A 15,831-nucleotide genomic window follows, 5' to 3' on the forward strand; every position below is an offset into this window, starting at 1 on the left:
GAGTTTACATATTATAATTAGTTCCTATCAGTGAGACCCTGAACTAATTGTCCTTATGTGTCTGGCTTATTTCACTCAGTATATTGCCCTCGAGGTTTTGTCATCAACCCATTTTTTTAATATGGTTTTGTTCACTCACCATACATTCCATCCCAAGTAAATAATCAATGGTTTTCTGCATGGTCATACATTTATGTGTTCACCACCTTCACCATTATCTATATAAGAGCATCTACATTTCTTCCACAAGGCAGGAGGGAGAGTCAAAGGTAGAGAGGCAAAAGAAAAAGGAAAAAAAAAAATGACAGCTAGGAAGCAGCAAAAGGAAAAATAGCCTTAAATCAAAGTAGAATAAAGAATCAGACAATACCACCAATGTCAAGTGTCTAACATGCCTCCCCTATCCCCTCCTCTTATCTGCATTCACCTTGGTATATCACCTTTGTTACATTAAAGAAAGCATAATACAATGATTCTATTAGTTACAGTCTCTAGTTTATGCTGATTGCATCCCTCCCCCATTGCCTCCCCATTTTTAACACCTTGCAAGGTTGACATTTGCTTGTTCTCCCTTGTAAAAGAACATATTTGTATATTTTATCACAATTGTTGAATACTCTAGATTTCACCAAGTTACACAATCCCAGTCTTTATCTTTCCTCCTTTCTTGTGGTGTCTCACATGCTCCCCACCTTCCTCTCTCAACCGTATTCATAGTTACCTTTGTTCAGTGTACTTACATTGTTGTGCTACCATCTCCCAAAATTGTGTTCCAAACCATGCACTCCTGTCTTCTATCACCCTGTAGTGCTCCCTTTAGAATTTCCTGTAGGACAGGTATCTTGTTCACAACATCTCTCATTGTCTGTCAGAAAATATTTTGAGCTCTCCCTCATATTCGAAGGACAGCTTTGCTGGATACAGGATTCTTGGTTGGTGGTTTTTCTCTTTCAGTATCTTAAATATATCACACCACTTCCTTCTTGCCTCCATGGTTTCTGCTGAGAGATCCGCACATAGTCTTATGAAGCTTCCTTTGTATGTAATGGATCGCTTTTCTCTTGCTGCTTTCAGGATTCTTCTTTGTCTTTGACATTTGATAATCTGATTATTAAGTGTCTTGGCGTAGGCCTATTCATATCTCTTCTGTTTGGAGTATGCTTCGCTTCTTGGATCTGTAATTTTATGTCTTCCATAAGAGATGGGAAATTTTCATTAATTATTTCCTCTATTATTGCTTCTGCCCCCTTTCCCTTCCCTTCTCCTTCTGGGACACCAATGATACGTACATTATTGTACTTTGTTTCATCCTTGAGTTCCCAGAGACGTTGCTCATATTTTTTCATTCTTTTCTCCATCTGCTCCTTTGCGTGTAGGCTTTCAGGTGTTTTGTTCTCCAGTTCCTGAGTGTTTTCTTCTGCCTCTTGAGATCTGCTGTTGTATGTTTCCATTGTGTCTTTCATCTCTTGTGTTGTGCCTTTCATTTCCATAGATTCTACTAGTTGTTTTTTTGAACTTTTGATTTCTGCCGTATACATGCCCAGTGCTTCCTTTATAGCCTCTATCTCTTTTGCAATATCTTCTCTAAACTTTTTGAATTGATTTAGCATTAGTTGTTTAAATTCCTGTATCTCAGTTGAAGGGTACGTTTGTTCCTTTGACTGGGCCATAACTTTGTTTTTCTTAGTGTAGGTTGTAATTTTCTGTTGTCTAGGTATGGTTTCCTTGGTTATCCAAATCAGGTTTTCCCAGACCAGAACAGGCTCAGGTCCCACAGGGAAGAAATATTCAGTATCTGGTTTCCCTGAGGGTGTGTCTTAGAAAGTTGCTCCACCCTTTGATGCCTCAGGTCACTGTGCTTTTCTGCCCAGCAGGTGATGCCTATTAGCCTATAATTCTTGACTGGTGTGAGGAGGTATGGCCCTGTTCCCCCAGGCTCTGGGGTCTGGTTCTGAATGGAAAGGGCCCCACCCCTTTCCTCCTAGAGAAGACAGACCCCTCAGGTGGAGGTCATTAGCATTTCAATGGTCTCGCTCTCTGCTTGTGCTGTCTCCACCCTTCCCCAAGTCACTGCCCTGGAAACTGAAAATGACTGGGGCTTTCTCCACTGAGCTGAAAAAGAAACAGATAGTCCCCTTCAGACCCAGTCCAAGGCGACACTCCGGCTCTCCCAGGTCAGTCATCACCCAAAGCCTCTGTCTGTTTTCTGGGGATGCGTACCTGTAGTGAGCAGTTCATACTCACTACTTAAAACCTCAGTTAGACCTCAGCTGAGCTATATTTGCTTGCTGAGAGAGAGCGTCTCTCTGGCAACACAAGGCTTTGCAGCTTGGGCTATGGGGGAGGGGGGGTCCCACGACTTGGTTCCGCAGGTTTTACTTACAGATTTTATGCTGTTTTCTCGGGCATTCCTCCCAATTAAGGTTGGTGTATGATGAGTGGATGGTCTCGTTTGTCCCCCCACAGTTATTCTGGATTATTTACTAGTTGTTTCTGGTTTTTTGTAGTTGTTCCAGGGGGACTACTTAGCTTCCACTCCTCTCTATGCCGCCATCTTGCCCCCTCCCCCAGAATAGATCTTTAACAAGTAGAGAGAGGGAATTAGTAATAATAAAAAAAAACTACCCACAAAGAAAAGGTCAGACCAAGGTGGTTTCACTGGTGAATTCTACCAAATACTTAAAGAAGAATTAATACCAATTAAAATCAAAGGCTCAGTAATATACTCCATAAGACACTCATTCAAATACAGAGACACAGCTAGGTGAAAAGTAAATGGAAGGAAAAAGATACATCACACAAACATTAAACAAAAAGGAATATGGATTGGCTGAATTAATATCAAATACAATTAATGCAAGAGATAAATAGTTCCTTTTATAATGATTAAGGGATCAATTCATCAAGAGAACATAAAAATCTTAAGTTTGAATGCACATACTAACAGCTTAAAAATACAGAAAGCAAAATTTGATAGAACTAAAAGGAGAAATAGACAATAATATAATATAATTAGGATTTCACTGTTTTTCTCTCAGTAATCCACAGAACACATAGAAGTTAACCAGTACAGATGTAGAATTGAACAATACTATCTACCAACTTGACACAATAAACAATTAAGAAAAATCCACTCAATAACAATAGAATATGTATTCTTTTCAAATACACACAGAACATTCACCAATATTGACCAAGTCTCAGAAATATAAGTTAAAGAGAACTAAAATTATACAAAGATTTATACAAAGAAATCTAAGGCTGATTTAACCTCCAAAACTCAATCTATATAAACCACCATATTAATGGACTAAAAATAAAAAACCATATGATCATCTCCATGGATTCAGGAAAAGCATTTGACAAAATTTCATATCTACTCGTGATTCTTTTAAAAATCTCAGCAAACTAGGAATAGAATGGAGCTTCCTCAAACCAGTAAGTGGCATCTTTGAAAAATCTACAACTAATATCACACTTATTGGTGAAAAATTGAATAATATCCCCCTAAGTTTGGAACAAGGCAAATGTGTCCATTATTCCAAATTTTATTTAATATTACTAGAGTTCATAACTACCATAATAATGTAAGAAAAAGAAATAAAAGGCATACAGCTTGCAAAGGAACAAGTAAAACTCTCTTTATCAGCAGGGAACATGATCATTCACATAGAAAATCCTAAAGAATCTACAAAAATAGATGCTAGAAACAATAACTGAGTTTAGCAAGGTCATTAGATTCAAGGTCAATGTTTTAGTTTGCTAAAGCTGACAAAATGTAATATACCAGAAATTGGTTGGCTTTTACAATGGGGATTTATTAACTTAACAAGTTTACAGTTCTGAGCCCATGAAAAAAGTCCAAATCAAGGCATTGACAGGATGATACATGGACCCTGAAAACTAGCTACCAGTGAGCTTAGGCTCCTTTGTCAGATAGCAAGGCACATGGCAATGTCTGCTGGTCCTTCTCTCCTGGCTTTTGCTGCTTGCAGCTTCTGACTTCAGTGGCTTCCTCTCTGAGCTTCTGTGTGTTCCTCCCTTTTTAGCTTCTGTTTCTCTTAGCTTCTGTGGATCTTTTCTCTAAACTTCTATAGGGCCTTTTTCTGTGTTTTATCCTCTTATAAAGGACTCTAGTAGGATAATTCAAGATCTGTCATATCTCAATTGAAATAACCAAATCAAAATGTTCCACCTATAATGGGTCTACACCCACAGGAATGGATTAAAAGAACATTATCTTTTCTGGGATACATACAGCTTCAAACCATCATAGTCAATATAAAAAATCAAATCTATTTCTATATACTGGCAACAAATTCCTGGAAATTAATATTTATATGCAGTACCATTTGCAATAACATAAAAAATATGAAATATTTTGGGATTAATTTAACAAACCATCAGATATGCTATATTCATAGATTGGAAGACTAAATATTGTAAGATGGCAATCCTTCCCAAATTGACCTAGAAATTCAATGCAATATAGATTGCATTATATATGTATATAATTGTTAAACTGCATTATTATATTTAATATACTAATTATAAATCTGTATTTTATTATATAGACATTATATATAATAAAAATCCCAGCAATTTCTTTTTTGTAGAGTTTGACAAGCTAACTGTAAATTTATATTCAAATGCAAAGGACCTAAAATAGCCAAAGTGCTTTTGCATAGTAGAAAAGTTGGAGGATGTGGTGGCTTGGAGCTATGTACACCAGAAAAACATATTCTTAAACTTAATCTGTTCCTGTGGGTATGAACCCTTGAAAATAGGACCGTTTGATGGAGTTACTTCAGTTAAGGTGTGGCCCAGCTGAATCATGATGTGTCTTAATCCTATTACTGAAGATACCATAAGGAAGGACATGGAAAGACAGAAAACTACAGGGAGAAGCCAGGAGCTGAAAGTCAATGGGACCTGGAATAGAAGGGAGAAGCCAAGAGAAGCTACCATGTGCATTGCTACTTGACTAAAAAGTCAACAACCAAGGATTGCTGTTAGTCAACCTCAGAACATCATGGTCTTCTGGAAGAAAGCCTTGATTGATGACTTGATTCTGGAGAACTTCAAGCCTCAAAACCGTGAGCCAATAAATTCCCATTGTTTAAGCCATGATATTTGCTTTAGCAGCTAGGAAAATAAAACAGAGGATTTATACTACCTGACTTTAAGATTTACGATAAATCTCCAGTAATCAAGTCAGTATAGAACAGAATAGAAGTGCTCAAATAGACAATATTTATACAGTCAATTAAAATCTAAATATTAACTATCTTTCAAGAAGGGAATAACATAAATTGATCTTTGGAGATGGCCATATGTTCAAGGAAGATTTCTTTTCAGTTATAAAGAAGTGAGTCAGTAGAGAGAGAGGATAAACACATAAAAGAGAAATGGAAAAATCAATGAATAATATGTTAGAGATATTAACATATTATTATCTCCAATCCTCGAGGGAGAATAGGATGATCAAAGTTAGAGGAATTTTACTTGACCTGAATTCTCTGAAAGTAGGTGCAGAAACAGATTATTTGTGGTTATGAATGAGAGCTTCAGAGTTGGTGTCAGACAGCTTTGATATATTTTTCAAACAATTAAGAAGCAGACCCTCCTGATGATAAAGAAGGAATGTGTGGTAGGCAGAATGATGGACCCTAATCCCTGAAACCTGTGAGGATGTGTTCCATGGCAAGGGGGAAATAAGAAGGCTAATCAGCTGACCTTCTGATGAACAGAGTATCCTGTATTATTCAGGTGGGCCCAATGTAATCACAAGGGTCATTATAAAAGAAGGAGGGAGGTAGGAATATCAGAGTCAGAGAAAGATTTGAAGACTCTCCCCTCCTGGCTTTGAAATGAAGGAAGGGGCTACAAGCCAATGAATGCAGGTGGCCTCTGGAAGCTGGAAAAGACAAGGAAGGAGATTCTCCCTTTGAGCCTCCAGAAGGAACACAGGCCTGCTGACACATTGCTTTTAGCCCCTTAAGACTTATATCTCTGACCTCTAGAACTATAAGATAATACATTTCTATTGTTTTAAGCCATAGGTTTCTGATTATTTGTCATTGCAGCAAAAGGAAACTGATACAGAAGGATGGTTCATTAGAGAGCAGTGAAAGTTTGACATACTGTTCTAGTTTGCTAATGCTGCAGAATGCAAAACACCAGAGATGGATTGGCTTTTATAAAAAGGGGGTTTATTTGGCTACACAGTTACAGTCTTAAGGCCATAAAGTGTCCAAGGTAACACATCAGTAATCGGGTACCTTCACTGGAGGATGGCCAATGGTGTCCGGAAAACTTCTGTTAGCTGGGAAGGCATGTGGCTGGCATCTGCTCCAAAGTTCTGGTTTCAAAATGGCTTTCTTCCAGGATGTTCCTCTCTAGCAAGCTTGCTCCTCTTCAAAACATCACTCACAGCTGCACTGAGTTCCCTCTCTTTGAGTCAGCTCATTTATATGGCTCCACTGATCAAGGCCCACCCTGAATGGGCGGGGCCATGCCTCCATGGGAATATCCCATCAGAGTCATCACCCACAGCTGGGTGGGGCACATTCCAAGCAAATCTAATCAGCACCAAAACATCTGCCCCACAAGACTACATCAAAGATAATGGCGTTTGGGGGACACAATACATTCAAACTGGCACACATACTGACTTAGATGATGTAACAGACCAACCCTGGAAGTTGGTTTTTAAAAATGAGAAGAAGTTTTTAAAGGTGGAGAAAGGAGAAAGAATGCTCTAATTAAGAAAAGATCATGAATAAAGTCAGGAGCTTAGCAAGCACAAGAACCACAGCTTGGAACTTAATATATTAAATATAGAAGCCTGGAAAATGATGCAATATGTATATATCTATTCATATATAAGTTACTTATATAAGTTCCAATGAGTAGTTCTAATTTTTAAGCCTACTTTGGAAGGATTAGTAATCTGGGTACTTGCTCCAAAATTAAACAGAAGCCCTTTTTTTATGTTTTAAGTGTTTAAACAATTATTGTTTTTAAAGATAAATTCCCTAAAAACTAGTGGTTATGTGCCGGTTTGAATGTATTATGTCCCCCAAATGCCATTATCTTTGATGTAATCTTGTATGTGCAGACCTATCAGTGTTGATTAGATTGTAATTCTTTGAGTGTTTCCATGGAATGTGCCCCACCCAACTGTGGGTGATAACTCTGATGAGATAATTTCCATGGAGGTGTGGCCCCACCCATTCAGGGTGAACCTTGATCAGTGGAGCCATATAAATGGGCTGACAAACAGAGGGAATGCAGTGCAGCTGTGAGTGATGCTTTGAAGAGGAGCTACAGCCAAGAGAGACAGTTTGAAGAAAGCACAGGAGCTGCAGAAGAGAGTTTGAAGACGGCTGTTGAAAGCAGACTCTTGCTCTGGAGAAGCTAAGAGAGGACAAATACCCCAAGTGCAACTAAGAGTGACATTTTTGAGGAACTGCAGCCTAGAGAGGAACGTCCTGAGAGAAAGCCATTTTGAAACCATACTTTGGAGCAGACGCCAGCCACGTGCCTTCCCAGCTAACAGACATTTTCCGGACACCACTGGCCATCCTCCAGTGATGGTACCCGATTGCTGATGTGTTACCTGGACACTTTATGGCCTTAAGACTGTGACTGTGTAACCAAATAAACCCCTTTTATAAAAGCCAATCCATCTCTGGTGTTTTGCATTCCTGCAGCATTAGCAAACTAGAACAAGTTATAAGGGCAGTATGCTCTAAGTTTTAATTTCAGTTTAACCATTTATTGAGTATATGACTTTAAGCAAGTTATCTCTCAGACTTTCAGTATCTTCATCTATAAAATGAGGATAATGGTTACAAAAAATCATGTTGTATGATTTTTTTTAATGTGTCTTTGGATTTAATTTGCAAGTATTTTGTTGAGATAGACCCCTGGATCTATGGCTGACTGATCTTTGATAAGGACCCCAAAGCCACTGAACTGGGACATAACAGTCTTTTCAACAAATGGGGCTGGGAGAGTTGGATATCCATATCCAAGAGAATGAAAGTGGACCCCTACCTCACACCCTACACAAAAATTAAATCAAAGTGGACCAAAGACCTCAGTATAAAAGACAGTACCATAAAACTCTTGAAAGATAATGTAGGGAGACATCTTCAAGACCTTGTATTAGGAGGTCACTTCCTAGACCTTATACCCAAAGCACAAGCAACAAAGGAAAAAATAGATAAATGGGAACTCCTCAAGCTCAGAATTTCTGTACCTCAAAGGAATTTGTCAAAAAGGTGAAGAGGCAGCCAACTCAATGGAAAAAAATTTTTGTAAACTATGTATCTGACAAGGCTATTATCTTGTCTATATAAAGAAATCCTACAACTCAATGACAATAGTACAGACAGCCCAATTATAAAATGGGCAAAAGATATGAAGAAACAGTTCTCTGAAGGGGAAATGCAAACAGCCAAAATACACAGGAAAAAATGTTCAGCTTCACTAACTATTAGAGAGATGCAAATTAAGACCACAATGAGATACCATTTCACACCAATTAGAATGGCTGCCATTAAACAAACAGGAAACTACAAATGCTGGAGGGGATGTGGAGAAATTGGAACTCTTATTCATTGTTGGTGGGACTGTATAATGGTTCAGCCACTCTGGAAGACAGTTCCTTAGAAAACTAGATACAGAGTTACCCTTCGATCCAGCAATTGCACTTCTCGGTATATACCCGGAAGATCTGAAAGCGGTGACACGAACAGATATCTGCACGCCAATGTTCATAGCAGCATTATTCACAACTGCCAAGAAATGAAAACAACCCTAATGTCTTCAACAGATGAGTGGATAAATAAAATGTGATATATACACACAATGGAATACTATTGCAGCAGTAAGAAGGAACGATGTCATGAAACATATGATGACTTGGAACCCTGAAGACATAAAGCTGAGCAAAATAAGCCAGGCACAAAAAGAGAAATATTATATGCTACCACTAATGTGAACGTTGCTGGGGGAGAGTGCATGGGATGTTGGGCTTCCCCACCTAGATGGTTGCTGATGTGCTCACAGACATTGGGGACGGTGGTTTGATGAACTGAGTCCTCTACCACAGGACTTGCTCTTGGGAAGACTGTTACTGCAAAGGAGAGGCTAGGCCTGCTTATAATTGTGCCTATGTGCCTCCTCCTGAATGCTTCCTTGTTGCTGAGATGGGGCCTCTCTCTCTAGCTAAGCCAACTTGGCAGATGAAATCACTGCCCTCCCTACTATGTGGGATCTGACACCCAGGGATGTAAATTACCCTGGCAACATTGAATATGACTCCCAGGGATGAATCTGGACCCAGCATCGTGGGATGGAGAACATCTTCTTGACCAAAAAGGGGATGTGAAAGGAAATGAAATAAGTTTCAGAGGCTGAGAGATTCCAGAATGAGCTGAGAGGTCACTCTGGTGGGCACTCTTACGCATAATATAGATAACCCTTTTTAGGTTCTAATGAATTGGAATAGCTAGCAGTAAATACCTGAAACTATCAAACTACAACCCAGAACTCCTGAATCTTGAAGATGATTGTATAAAAATGTACCTTATGAGGGATGACAATGTGATTGGGAAAGCCACGTAGAGCACACTCCCCTTTGTCCAGCGTATGGATGGATGAGTAGAAAAACTGGGGCAAAAAAAAAAGCACCCAGTGATCTTTTTTACTTTAATTGTTCTTTTTCACTTTAATTTTTATTCTTATTACTTTTGTGTGTGTGGTAATGAAAATGTTCAAAAATTAATTTTGGTGATGGATGCACAACTATATGGTGGTACTGTGAACAATTGATTGTGTGCTTTGTATGACTGTATGGTATGTGAATATATCTCAATAAAATTGAATTATTAAAAAAAGAAAGTAACTATAACAAAGCATCATAATTATACCTTGTGTTGTTGATGTAAAATTAGCAAAATTAAATTCATTTTTTAATAGCTCCTCTACAACCTGGCCTATATATTCAATCCCATACACTATATGTGACTAAGTGAAATAATCCTCCTTGACTTCTATTGCAAATGGGGGCCAAAATGTCTAAGTTAGCCCTGAAGATAGTCCTGGCATCATATGGTTGCATATGAAACATTCAGTCATTTGTTGGCTAAGCTAGAAGACTCAGAGAGACTTAGGGAAACAGAGGACTTAACCAACTGAAACCATTTTATTGAAAAATGTTTAAAATAATATTGGTAGGATAATGTTCCAAAATCATTCCAATATTATATTTTTGTTGACTGATTATAGAAATTAAGATATTTTGTGTGTGTATATGTGTATACACATATAAAGAGAAAATAAAGGTGAAACAATATATAATTTAAATTTCTTTTCTTGAATTCTTTAGTTTTTTAAGAATCCTACATTTGTTTTTATTTCAGACAACATTTCCAGTCTTTACTTGGAATAGGTAAATTAGAACATGAAATATTGTTTAATATTAAAAGAGCTCTTCAAATCAGAAAATCTGTAGACATAGATTTTTCATGAAACTTTATCAGACTCTCTTCATCAACACTTAAATTAGTAGGCAGTATGCACCTTGACTCGAGGGATGAGATGGTGCCTATTTGTGTTTGCATTTCCAGCACCCACCCCAGTGTCTGACAAATTGTAGATGAAAGACTGGATAAGGGAACAAATGAGCAAATGACTACATGAATGAAGTGATAAAGACAGGGCCGATTAAACAGGATGACAGTCTTCTAAGAGCCTCAAAGCAATTAAATGAAAACGACCGCTGGAGTGCAGCTAATGAGGAATGTAACAGAGATGAAATTGGAGAAGCCCCATAGTTCTAGATACCACGAGCGTAAGGCAGTGGCCGCCAGATACTTGAACAGGTTGTCAGGCTGTGCATTCAAGTCCTTTGATTTGAAACAAATCTCCACAGATGTCCTTTAAATCAAAGGGAATATAACATAGTGTTTAGTTGGTCTGATCCTTTTCATGTATTTATTTGCTGTTTTATTTCTTTCCATGGTTCTCACTTGACAAGAAAGTAAAAAACCTGTAGCCTTCCTGCACTGTGACCAAAATCTGAACTCAGTGTTTGCAGAAGGACATGAAAAATGAGGAGGAGTAAAAAGAATTGAAAGCAAGGACTAGAACAGAAGTTTGCAAATCAATGTTCATATCTACAATTCACAATTGCCAAAAGGTAGAAGCAACCCAAGTAAGTGTCCATCAACAGATTAACAGAAAAACAAAATGTGATATTTACATACAGTGGAGTAGTATTCAGCCATAAAAAGGAATGGGGTTCCAATACATGCTACAATATGGAAGAACTTTGAGTGAAATAAGCCAGGGACAAAAGGACAATTATTATTGATCTCATTTATATATGAAATAATTAGAATATGTAAATTAATAGAGTCAGAAATTAGAATATAGGTTACTAGGGGTAGCAGTGGAGGTAGGGAATGGGGAGTTCTTGTTTAATTGGCACAGAGCTTCTGTTTGGGGTGATGGAAAAGTTTTGGTGACAGATGGTGGTGATGGTTGCACAATATTGTGAATGTAATTACCACCACGGAATTGTATATTTGAATGTGGTTAAAAAGGAAATCTTAGGTTGTATATATGTTACCAGAATACAATTTTTAAAAACCATAGGAATGTACAACACAATAAACCCTAATGTAAACTAAGGGCTAGAATTAATAGTTTAATTATAATTATATTGTTTCATCAATTGTAACAAAGTTACCGCATTAAAGCAAAATGTTAAGAATAGAGATAACTGTGTGTGTGAGGGCGATGGGAACTCTGTACTTTCAGCAGGAGTTTTCTGTAAACCTACAACTGCTATTTAAAAAAGAAATGAAAAAGAGTAAAATGGTCATAGGTCTTCTGGTAATTAGCTGTGTGGTGTTGGGCTAGTCACGCCATTTGGCCCTTAGTTTCCTAACGTACAACATGAAAATATAGAATTAGTCATTAAATTCCATTTGAATTCCACATTCAGTGATTCCTAATTAAACATATGATTATTCTGGATAAATATAACCAGTATACTAGTTAAGTCCTACCTTTACTCCCTCCTTCACTAATACAGCAGTACCTTTTGTAAAACAAAGAGATTTGCTTTTCTTTTTCTTAGTTTGCCAATTCATCAATGTTATCTGTGCATATGATATTGACCAACATGTCTACAACCCAAGGGGAGAAGGGGTGGAAAGGACAAGAGCCGTGTGATCTGATTTTTCCAAGAGAAATAGTAAGAACAAGGGACAAACAAAATTTCCATTGGGCTATGTCTGGTGGGGAACAACTTGCATTGAGGACAATGAGGGTTAGGGAAGGGGTGTAAATAAGGAAGTGACCAGGGAGACAGATGAAGATGAGGGACTAATGTGGATTTGGAGAGAATAGCCCAGTGAGTTTTAGAGAACTGAAAGTTAAAGAAAGGAAAGGGGATTGTGATGTTTTGCTGTGGACTGCATGCTTAGATTTCTTGTTCTTCAAATTATTGTTCTTTGACATCTCATTTATCAAAAAATGTAGATGATTTGGGTTACTTATAAGTTCCTTTTTTAAAATAAAGCTTTTTTTTTTAGAATAGTTTTAAATTTATAGAGCAGTTATAAAGATAGTAGAGAGATTTCCCATATATCCCACACCCCAGTTCCCCTGTTGTTAACATCTTACACTATGGTACATTCCTCACAACCAATGAACCCTATATTGACACATTGTTATTAACCGAACTTCATTAAGATTTCATTAGTTTTCCTCTGACATCTGTTTTCTGTTCCATGATCCCATCCAGTATACCATATTACATTTAGGCTCCTCTAGGCTGTGTCAGTTTGTGATGACTTTAAAATTTTAAGTAGTAGTAGTCAGGTGTTTTGTAAAATGTTCTTCAATTTGATTCTGTCTAATGTTCTTCTCATGGTTCAGCTGGGGTTATGTATTTTGGATGAGTAGACTATAGAGGAAATGCCATTCTTACTGCACCACATCAAGAGTCCATTCTGTTATAATTTATCACTGATTGTAACTTTGATCACTTGGCTGAGGTAGTGCTTGAGAGATTTCTCCACAGTGAAGTTATTTTCTCCCTTTTCTTATTATACTCTTAGGAGGCAAGTCATTAAGCATAGTCCATACTTAAGGGGTGGAGAGTTATGTTACACTCCATAGACGGGGAGTATCTGCAGAAATTATTTGGAATAATTTGTCTCTCTTCCCACATTTATTTATTTATTCAATCTTTTTTTTTCTGTATAGACTTACAGCTAGGGTTATAATCTCAAAGTTATTTATTTTGTTACCTAAATTCTTTTTAGGCTGAATATTTTTAAAACATTTTTTTATTGTGAAATATAACATATATGCAGAAAAGTGACAAATTTCAAATTATAGTTTAACAAGTAGTTATAGAGCAAATTTCAAAGTATAGTATGGGTTACAGTTCCACAGTTTCAGGTATTTCCTTCTAGCTGTTCTAATACATTAGAAACTAAAAAGAAATATCTATACAATGATTCAGTAGCATAATCATTTGTTAAATCCTATCTTTTCTGTTATGACTCCTCTCCCTCATTTGATCATTCTCTCAATCTTAAGGGATATTTGGGCAATGACCATTCTGACTTCTTCATGTTGAAAAGGGGTGTTGACAGTATGGGGTAGGGGGTGCAACTTGTTGATGTTCTTGAAGAGACTGGTACCTCTGGGTTTCAGAGTTTATCTGGCACAGGAATAATCTGGAGGCCTTACGTTTCTGAAAAGATAAACTTTGTAGGTAAAACATTTATAGAGTCTTAGACAGAGCCCATGGTATTCTTTAAGGTTTTCAGGAATACTGTTGGTTGGGGTTCGCATACTGTGGCAATTTGCAATATCTAGCTGAAGCTTGCATAAGAGTAACCTCCAGTATAGCCTCCCAACTCTATTTGAAATCTCTTAGCCACTGAAACCTTATTTTGTTACATTTCTTTTCTCCCTTTTGATCAGGAGGGCATGTCAATCCCACAATGCCAGAGTCAGGCTCATCCCTGGGAGTTATGTCTCACATTACCAGGGATACTTACACCCTGGAACTACCACATAGAGGGGAGGGTGATGAGTTTATTTGCAGAGTTGGCTTGGAGAGAGAGAGGCCACATCTGAGCAACAAAAGAGGCTCCTGGAAGTAATTCTTATGCATAATTATAGGTAGGCTTAGCTCCCCCATTACAGAAACAAGTTTCATAAGAGCAAGCCTCAAGATCAAGGGTTTGGCTTATTAAATTGGAAGTCCTTAATGCTTGAGAGAGCATCAGGAATTCCCCAGGTGGGGAAGTTTAATAGTTTCATATTTTTTCTCCTGTCCCTCAATAGGACTTTGCAAATATTTTTTTTATTATCTGCCCAACATACTCTGGAATGTTTCAGGGTATTAACTACAAGATCTCATTCTCTATTCTAAACTCCCTGTGTTTAGGTTACTTAAATGAACTGGCCAGACAAGTTAATTTAGATTGTGTGCTACAGAAAATTTTAATTTTGTACGAAATATATATCTCTTCTTTTGGTCTCACACAGAAGGTGAAGTTTTAAAATACAGACAATATCATCCTTTACCCTCTATTCTGATTTACCTTAATCCCAACCAGAGCAGCTTCATTTTTATCACTAATTGAAGTCTGATCTCTTTTTCAGCTTTTTTAACAGTTGCTGGATAGGGTAATGCTGATGTTCAGAGCTTCAGAACTCTAACTCTGAGTCTTGGGTGTTACAGAGGTACCCAAACTTCCAGGGAAATACCAGGTTATACAGATAGAGCACAGCACCTCAGAATCTAGAAATAACACTTAAAACTTAGGAATAAATGTATCTGCTTGTATTAGTTAGGGTTCTCCTTGGAAACAGAATCAATGAGAGATGTCTCTGATTATTAAATTGTAAAAGTGACTCATGCAACTGTGGGCACACATGAGTCCAAATTCTGCAGAGCCGTTAACAAACTGTCAACTCCAAGGAAGACATCCGACAAACCCCTCGGGAAACGAACCGACAACTTTGACGAACTCCTAAGGAAACAAACCAGCAACTTCGACGAGCTCCCCAGGAAATGCTTCACTGAGCAGCCGAAGAAGAAGTGAAGGTTCTCTAACCGTCCGGCTTATAAGCCTCCAACTGATCACCCGGACCAAATCCAGCCAATAGCATTCTCTCATTGTGGAAGGCACACCCCTTGATGAGTCATCAGTTAGCTACAGTCAATTGACTGATGATCCAACAAACCGGCTGATCACCCGGACCAAATCCAGCCAATTGCATTCTCTCACTGTGGAAGCATGCCCCTTGATGAGTCATCAGTCAGCTGCAGTCAATTGACTGATGATCCAACAAACCAACCTCAAATATCCTCACAGCAATCGTCAGGCCAGTGCCTACTTGACCAGACAGCTAGGCCACCTAGCCAAGTTGACACATGAACCCAACCATCACAGTCCACCCCTTGTCAACTTGGCAGTTGTACACATCACCTAAAACCATACCTTCAAAATGAACATTACAGCTTATGCCATATGATAAGAGGATAAGACAGAGAAGAAAGCAAAAATATTTGCTTTACAGACAAATACAAACATAATCATAACAAAACGAGGAGGAAATATTCATGTCATCATAGTCCTCATTTCTGTAACTGGTTACGTGGCCATAGTTCATATTTATCATGACCTTCTTCCACTACCCATTCCATATTCCCTTTACCCTCAGCAAGCACTTCAGCTGGCCGTGGTTCTTTGCCTGGTGGGGTGACCCAAACCTTCATTCCTG

This window comes from Choloepus didactylus, chromosome 2, assembly GCF_015220235.1.
Source record: "Choloepus didactylus isolate mChoDid1 chromosome 2, mChoDid1.pri, whole genome shotgun sequence".
Taxonomy (NCBI): Eukaryota; Metazoa; Chordata; class Mammalia; order Pilosa; family Megalonychidae; genus Choloepus; species Choloepus didactylus.